At 35.5% G+C, this 7,941-nt stretch overlaps 1 long non-coding RNA gene across 1 annotated transcript; it reads right to left on the bottom strand.

Moving 5' to 3' along the window:
- Nucleotides 1-669: 669 nt before the first annotated feature.
- On the bottom strand, nt 670-2,921 carry LOC116042215. The gene is made up of 3 exons (XR_004103156.2): nt 2,897-2,921; nt 1,612-1,639; nt 670-1,175 (listed from the first exon to the last, which is right to left on the bottom strand). It is a non-coding gene; the product is annotated as an uncharacterized LOC116042215 (long non-coding RNA).
- Nucleotides 2,922-7,941: the final 5,020 nt, after the last annotated feature.

The following is a 7,941-nucleotide window of genomic DNA, read 5'->3' as shown; positions in this document are numbered from 1 at the left end:
AGAAATCTGTACGGATGTTCAAATACTGTGCTTTTCTAAGAATAACTTTGGTATTTGTATATTTATGGTTTTGTAAATGCCAGATTAATTTTTTTCAACCTTAATATATTCAAAGATTTATTTTAATATATGTAAAGAATGCAGTTTCTCCTTACAGTTGGTTTATTTATTTCACTTTACAAAGGTTTAACCAACAATAAAGCACGTACAAAAGGTGTTGATGCCAACAATGTGGGTGGATCTATAGACGAGGTACAAATATGTGAATCAGAGACAAATAACACAATGTATGTAGTGTAATTACTTTTACACTTGTACAAACAAAAACTGATTATGTGTACTCTGGTGTGAAGATATTTGCAGTCAGAACAAACCTTTTGGTACAGAGCTCCACAGCAACACGGTCCAGGAACAACTAGTTTTTTTCTTGTGTATATATATATATATAGATTTGGATTTCAATGTATTGTTATGTACATTAACAAGAGACAGTTTTCTTCAATGATACACTTTATAACAGCAACTTATATATCTGGAAATGTACCAGATTTAATTTTGAATTAGTTTTTACAGTCCAATGTTTGTGATAAAAAGCTCAACAAAATGTGTGTTATGTATGTGTCTTTTCAATTAATTTAAATTTAATGAACTAAAAAATACTTTACTGTTACCAAATAGAATATTGATACAATATGGACAATTCAAAAATACAATAATAAGGTTTTTGCCAATTGAAAAGGCCAAATCAAATGTGTGTGAGAGAGAGACAGGAGAGGTAGAAAAAGTGTGAGCAGAGAAACTCACAGAACCATAAAACAGAATGATCAGGTTCCAATCAACCCATGAATCCAAAACAGATACCAGTAATCTGTTAATATCAGGTTCCAAAAGACAAGTTTGAAATATATCGTTCCAAAAAAACAGGTTTCTTGCAAGAATGCAAGGAGATAGAGCGGGATAGAATTAGAGGGATAGAATGATAGAATTTCCAAAATTTAGATAGATATATTAGATATGACAGGAGAGATAGAAAACCTCAAAATTAGATAGATGTATTAGATTTGACAGGAGAGATAGAACGTCTTATATTAAGGGATGAGTGGGTAGAGTGATAGGAGAGAGGTGAATGATCTCATAGATAGATGGAGAGGGAGAGGAGCTGGAGGCCAGCGGACCTGTAACACAAAATGGAAACATTGCATTAGACATACAAAACAGAAAAAAAAACATTACATAAAAAGTGATTGCTTTGAATATGTGAATATCTTTTTAACATCAAGGAAGAAACAGATTATTGGTGTGATTTAGCTAAGAGGGACTTTAGTAGTGTCATTGTTTCACTAGGACTTTAGTAGGTGTCTCTAGGAAATCTCTGTATTCACTGACTTCTGTGTTCAATCACATAATGTTGCCTAATTTTTGCGTGTGTGAAGTATACTGTGGAGTGTCCAAGGAGTCACTAACACAGATGGTGAAATACTAACTAAAAGTATGTAGAGTGCACAAGCAGATGTGTACAGTAACGTTAGACAGTAGTAGTATTTACTGCCGAACAAAGTGTCAAGGCAACACACGTCATAGCAACGACATCATTCATGTGTGTGAACATACTGTCGAGTTGCCACGGGGGTAACCAACACTGATGGTCCAGCAGCAACGTAGGGAGGAGGAGGACAAGAGCATTGGGGGGGGAGAGGAGAGGATTTTCAGTTTCATTTTACAAGACAAGATATACACAACAATAATTTATTTTATTATCAAGATTTTTTAGATCACTGTAATATTAAATTCATACGTAATACATATGTCCAGTGGTGGAAGAACTATTTAGATAATTCGCTTAAGTAAAATACTTATACCACAGTGTGTAAATACTCCACTACAAGTACAACTACAAACCCTACAAACGTTGGGTAGCTTGATCTACAGCAATGTATCATGTTCTATCAGATCATCATCTGTATAGTGAGGGATAGAGCAAGACATATCCAGTTTTACTTTAGAAAACCAAACTCAGCTTATTTAAAAGGTCCCATGGCATGAAAATGTCACTTTATGAGGTTTTTTAACATTAATATGCATTCCCCCAGCCTGCCTATGGTCCCCTAGTGGCTAGAAATGGTGGCCTATATAAAAGCACCCAAAGAGCACCATGTCATGGTACCTTTAATGAGTAGGCTACTTTTCAGGCTGGACAACATATTAACTTATTCAATATCAAAGTGTCCTTCGTGATTCATATTTAAAAAGTGTGTGTGTATGTGTCTGTGTGTGTTGTGGGGATGTGTGTGTCTCTCTGTGTCTGTGTGTGTGTGTTTCATATTCTATGTTTCTGGATTAATGATTACTGCTGCTGCATTAATGTGATTGTTGCATTTTACTGATAATTGTGCTAATTTTAACTCCTATATACTGCTGGGTAGCTTGATCTACAGCAATGCATCATGTTCTATAAGATCATCATCTGTATAGTGAGGGATAGAGCAAGACATATCCAGTTTTACTTTAGAAAACCAATCTCACAGTTTAATGAGTACTTTTTAGGCTGGACAACATATTAACTTATTCAGTTAATATATTCAGTTATTCGAAGTGTCCTTCGTGATTCATATTTAAAAACGTTAGAATGTATATTGTGGTAATACTTCTTTTTAAGGACGCAATTTATTTCCCTTTAATATGATACAAAACTCTTAGGACTTAATCAATATATCATAGTTCTGTGCAGTGTGCTTTTAATAGCCACAGTACACAGAAGTAATCATCACCTGGTGTAAATCATATGTAAATGGCTTTTTTCTAAACAAAACTTAAACGTGTACAGATGCTAAATAATTATCTACAGTCGAGTTATGTGATCTATTATCAATTTCAGTTATAGTATTACTATACTTACCAATCAAAAGTGCACAGCAGTATCGATGTTCTGTTGAGAAAACCAGTGACAAACTGTGAGTTAGTGGGTTCAAGGTTACAGTGTACAGAGACAAAAAACTCAGTAAATAGTAAAATGCTGCTATAACAGCAAGTCTGGCTGTGAGGCAGAGCAGCTATTTCATTTTTATTTTATTTTTTATGAATACACACAATGCCACAATGTCAGTTACAAGCTAAACAGTTTAAAGATTAGGTTCATTGACAAAAAACAGATTTAAGAGGACTGCTAACGTTAGCTAAGTGCTAATCTTGTGCACTTATGCTTGCTCTAAAAAGTTAGCCGGAGATTTTTATTAACAGTATTATAACTTACTATTAACACTTAGCATCAACGGTCATCACTCTCATAGAGCACCTTACCATACATCCCTTTGTATGTGTAATTTTTATTTTATTCAATATGTAGTATATTTTCGTTTATTGTCCATATTATTCATGTGGAATGTCTTTTATCATCCTGTTTATCATGTAAGTATGTTGTGTGTGATGTCTTTAGGCTACAGGGACCTTGAATTGAACCTACCTACCTAGCTAGCTACCTATCACTAAGTGGGGTCTAGCTAACAGTGTGATAGAGCAACATTAGCATCATTGTTGTCTTGGTATTACATTTTCCAGCAAGAACACAGTTGGTTTGCTTTTCCATTGACAATAGCTAAACCACTAACAAGTTGCTTTATGTCAGTTAACAAAGCTAATATTAGCTAAAGATAGCTACCAATAATTCTATCAACGCTGCTATCATTAGCTAATATTAGCGCCAATGCTAACGCTACCTTAGCTAATATTAGCTAAAGATACCAAACTGCTATCATTAGCTAGCGTTACCGTTAGCGTTAGCATCACGTTAGCTTTAGCATCGGCGCTAATATTAGCTAACGATAGCTAAGTATAATTTACCAAGCTGTAACGTTACAGTCAAACATTTCGCTCTTAATTCATGTTTGTATTCTGTATGAAGTGTAAACCAATGCCAGCCTTTTTTAAAACACCAAACCTGTATTTCTACCGTTCAAAAACGTTATTAGATAGCAGACTGGATACTGCTACTTACCACAGAAGATTCTAGAACATAATGGCGACGCTGTGCTGAGGAGTGCGGAGCTGCGCAGATTTCATTGAGGCGTTCAGGGAAAGTCAGAGATTCTGGCGCCATACGCAAAAAATTAGCTAAGTCAAATTACGTGTGTGTGTGTGTGTGTGATTGTGTGTGTGTGTGTGTGTGTGTGTGTGTGTGTGTGTGTGTGTGTGTGTGTGTGTGTGTGTGTGTGTGTGTGTGTGCGCGCACGTGTATCTAAAAATAAACCAAAAAACGCAAAGCAACAGGTGACTTCAAAGGCTTTCCAAGCGAATTAGTATCAGTGGCGAGAATCTTATCTTATCTTACTGTAAATCAAAACATTTTATGGAACAGCATAATTTTGAAGAAAGACGGACACACACATACATACACACACACACACACAGACAGACAAACACACACACACACACACACACACACACACACACACACACACACACACACACACACACACACACACACACACACACACACACTACTAAGCAGGGCAGATAGATGGCCTATTTTGTTCTCATTCTCAAGAGAGACCTTTTGAGGACAATACACAACAACAGTTACAGACACACAGATTACAATAGTATACATAATATAATAATACTTGGAAATTTATATACAATTTAAAATTTGCAAATTTAATTTCAGTCTCTGTGTGTGTGTTTCTGTGTGTGTGTGTGTGTGTGTGTGTGTGTGTGTGTGTGTGTGTGTTGTGTGTGTGTGTGCGTGTGTGTGTGTGTGTGAATTTGTGTGTGTTTGAGTGTGGGTCTGTGTGTGTGTGTGTGTGTGTGTGTGTGTGTGTGTGTGTGTGTGTGTGTGTGTGTGTGTGTCTGTGTGTGTGTGTGTGTGTGTGTGTGTGTGTGTGTGTGTGTGTTTGCGTGTGTGTCTGTCTGTGTCTGTGTGTGTGTGTGTGTGTGTGTGTGTGTTTGCATGTGTGTGTATGTGTGCTGAATAGCTAAAATGCTAACGCTAAATATGAATGGTCATGAAATTCATTAAAAAGTTGAATAACACCACTAATGTATAAAAGATGTGGAATATATATATATATATATATATATATATATATATATATATATATATATATATTTAAAGCTGATGATAAACTGAATTGGTGGCTTGAAAAGTTCAACAATGCCAAACAATGTAGAACATTGAGGGGTCTGAATTTATTTTATTTCATTTATAATTGAAATTACAAATAAGTATAAAGAGTGAAATAAAACAGGAAGAGAGAAAAAGAGAAGAAAAGAGAAAAAGAGGAAGAAAAGACAAACAATATATAATAATTATCATGTCTGGGGAAAAGCGCTGTGTCATGCTATAAAGATTATCACAACATTACATTACATTACATGAGCGACTTCCAGTTGCTATATGTCAGAGGTAAAACACATCTGAAACAACTATGGCTTAAGTATCTTGCTCAAGAACACGTTGGTTAATGCTTTACAGTGAGATTCAGACCTGGTTCTCCCACACCAAAGTCACATGTCACATCCACTGAGCCATCACTACCTGGTTGTGGAAAGTGTTCCTTCAGCTCTAATAAAGCTAATCACCACACCTGCTGCCATTGTCATACAGTGACATATGTCACCTGTGGCACGCTGCAGCTATTCAGAGAAAGATTTTTTTGAAAAAGTGGAAATTGTTTTAGTAAGTATGGATTTCATTAAAAAGTTCAAAGCTTATGCTAAACTGAGCTGTTGGCTTCAAAAGTTGAATAATGACAAAAGATGTAGAACATTGTGAGGTCTGAGTAGATTTTCTAACTGATAATGACTCACAAATGCAGAAATATGAAACAAATTGTATGAAAAATCTTAAAGCTCAAATGCACTGCACTGCTGAAATATCAGGAAAATTGTCAGAGTTGGAAGCTAAACTGCATTACCCAAGTGAAGAGCTAAAATACATTGTTAGAAAAGCTGGAAGCTGAAATACTGTCAAAGATGAAAGTTGAAATGAATTACCTGAAAATGTCTTAATATTTAAAAAAGTATAAATGGTAGAAAAAAGTTGAAGAAGTCCTATCATTAGCTGAAAGAGCTGAACATTTTAAAAGGTGAATGTTTTTAATAGCTGAACGTATGCAGAAGTTACGGAGAGCCAAAATAAAACGTGAATAGCTGAATTGCTAAAGCTAAACTGGTTGAGTAGCTTAAATCCGTAAGAATAAGTTGAAATAGTGAGAATAGCTGAAAAAGGGAATTAACATCTTGGCCAGGGACATATTGACAGGTGTACCACAGTGGGATTTGAACCCATGTCTCCCACACCAAAGGCATACAACATATCCACTATGCTACCTTCTCTATAATTGACTGAGGTTCCTTCAGCTCTAATAAAGCCTTTCTGTTATCTGTCATTACCACACCTGCTGTTAATATGTCACCTGTGGCACGCTACAGCTATTCAGAGACAGATTATTTGAAAAAGGGGAAATTGTAAGGATTGGAAAAGATGTAGAACATTGTGAGGTCTGAGTATATTTTCTAACTGATAATAACTCACAAATGCAGAAATGTCTGAAAAGGCTGAAAGACTGCTGCTGCTGTCTGTGAAAGTGTTGTCATGGTGACGAGTGTTGAAAAAAGTCCTTTAATCAGTTAACGACCGTGTCACCTGCTGTTAAACTGCACCTGCTAATGCTGAGTGACAGACAGTGTGAGAGAACCCTTCAAACAAGCCTTCAAACAAGCCTTAATAAATCCACAACAGTACATGCTATCGAAACACCGACTTCACCGTTAGAGACACAAGACCTTTGTGAACGTATTCATGTAAAATTTATGTTGGTAAACTTAAAAATGTGGGCATATCAGCGATTTAAAAAAGTGGTTCGCTCTGCGTTTCGCTCAGAAATGTGAAGTATGTTAAACAGGGCAGTGGATGAACAGAGATGTGGAACTCTTGTCATTTGGAAGCTCATCGAGCCAACAGTATAAGGCATATTGCAAAACTGAGCACATTGGCTGAAACTAGACAAAAATACCTACGTTTTGATGTATAAATTGTGTATGACAAGTAGATATTGTGGGCGTGAGAGCAATTTATAGAGAGGGGACAAAGATTTTTTTCCTAAGCTGCTACACTCTAACGATGACATCATCCACTCTGCCAGACGCAATACACACTCACTAGAAACACAGAAAAATCCTGAAATGATCACTAAACTTAAACAGCTTTTTTACAAAAACTGTAAAAGATATCAAACTGAAAAGATAGAGCCGGATAACTGAATATTTTGTGAACATTTTAAAGTTTGTTTGGCGTCTGTAGGTGAAAGTATGAAGGAGCTGAAAATTTTGGGAGCGGAAGAAGATTTTAAGGATTTGAAGCATGTTCTCATTGACTTCAATGTTAAAAAAAAGTCATAAAAAGCTGAATATTTTAAAAAGTATAAATAGTAGAAAAAAAGTTGAAGAAGTCCCATCATTAGCTGAAAGAGCTGAACATTTTAAAAGTTGAATGGTTTTAATAGCTGAATGTATGCAGAAGTTACAGAGAGCCAAAAAACGTACGGAAGAGGGAATAAGAAACAGAATAACTAGAAAATGCATTTCCTGCGGAAAATGCGTGGGAATGCTGAATAACTGAATTGCTAAAGCTAAACTGGTTGAATAGCTTAAATCAGTAAGAAGAAGTTGAAGTAGTGAGAGAGTTGAAAAGTGGAAATCGTTTTAATACGTATGAATTTCATTAAAAAGTTAAAAGCTTATGCTAAACTGAACTGTTGGCTTCAAAAGTTGAATAATGACAAAATAAGTAAAACATTGTGAGGTTTGAGTATATTTTCTAACTGATAATCACTCACAAATGCAGAAATATGAAACAATAGTACGAAAAATCTTAAAGCTCAAATGCACTACACTGCTAAAAAATCAGGAAAATTGTTAGAGTTGGAAGCTAAACTGCATTACCCA

Source organism: Sander lucioperca, chromosome 4 (assembly GCF_008315115.2).
Source record: "Sander lucioperca isolate FBNREF2018 chromosome 4, SLUC_FBN_1.2, whole genome shotgun sequence".
NCBI lineage: Eukaryota > Metazoa > Chordata > Actinopteri > Perciformes > Percidae > Sander > Sander lucioperca.
This window is presented reverse-complemented; position numbering and strand designations above follow the sequence as displayed.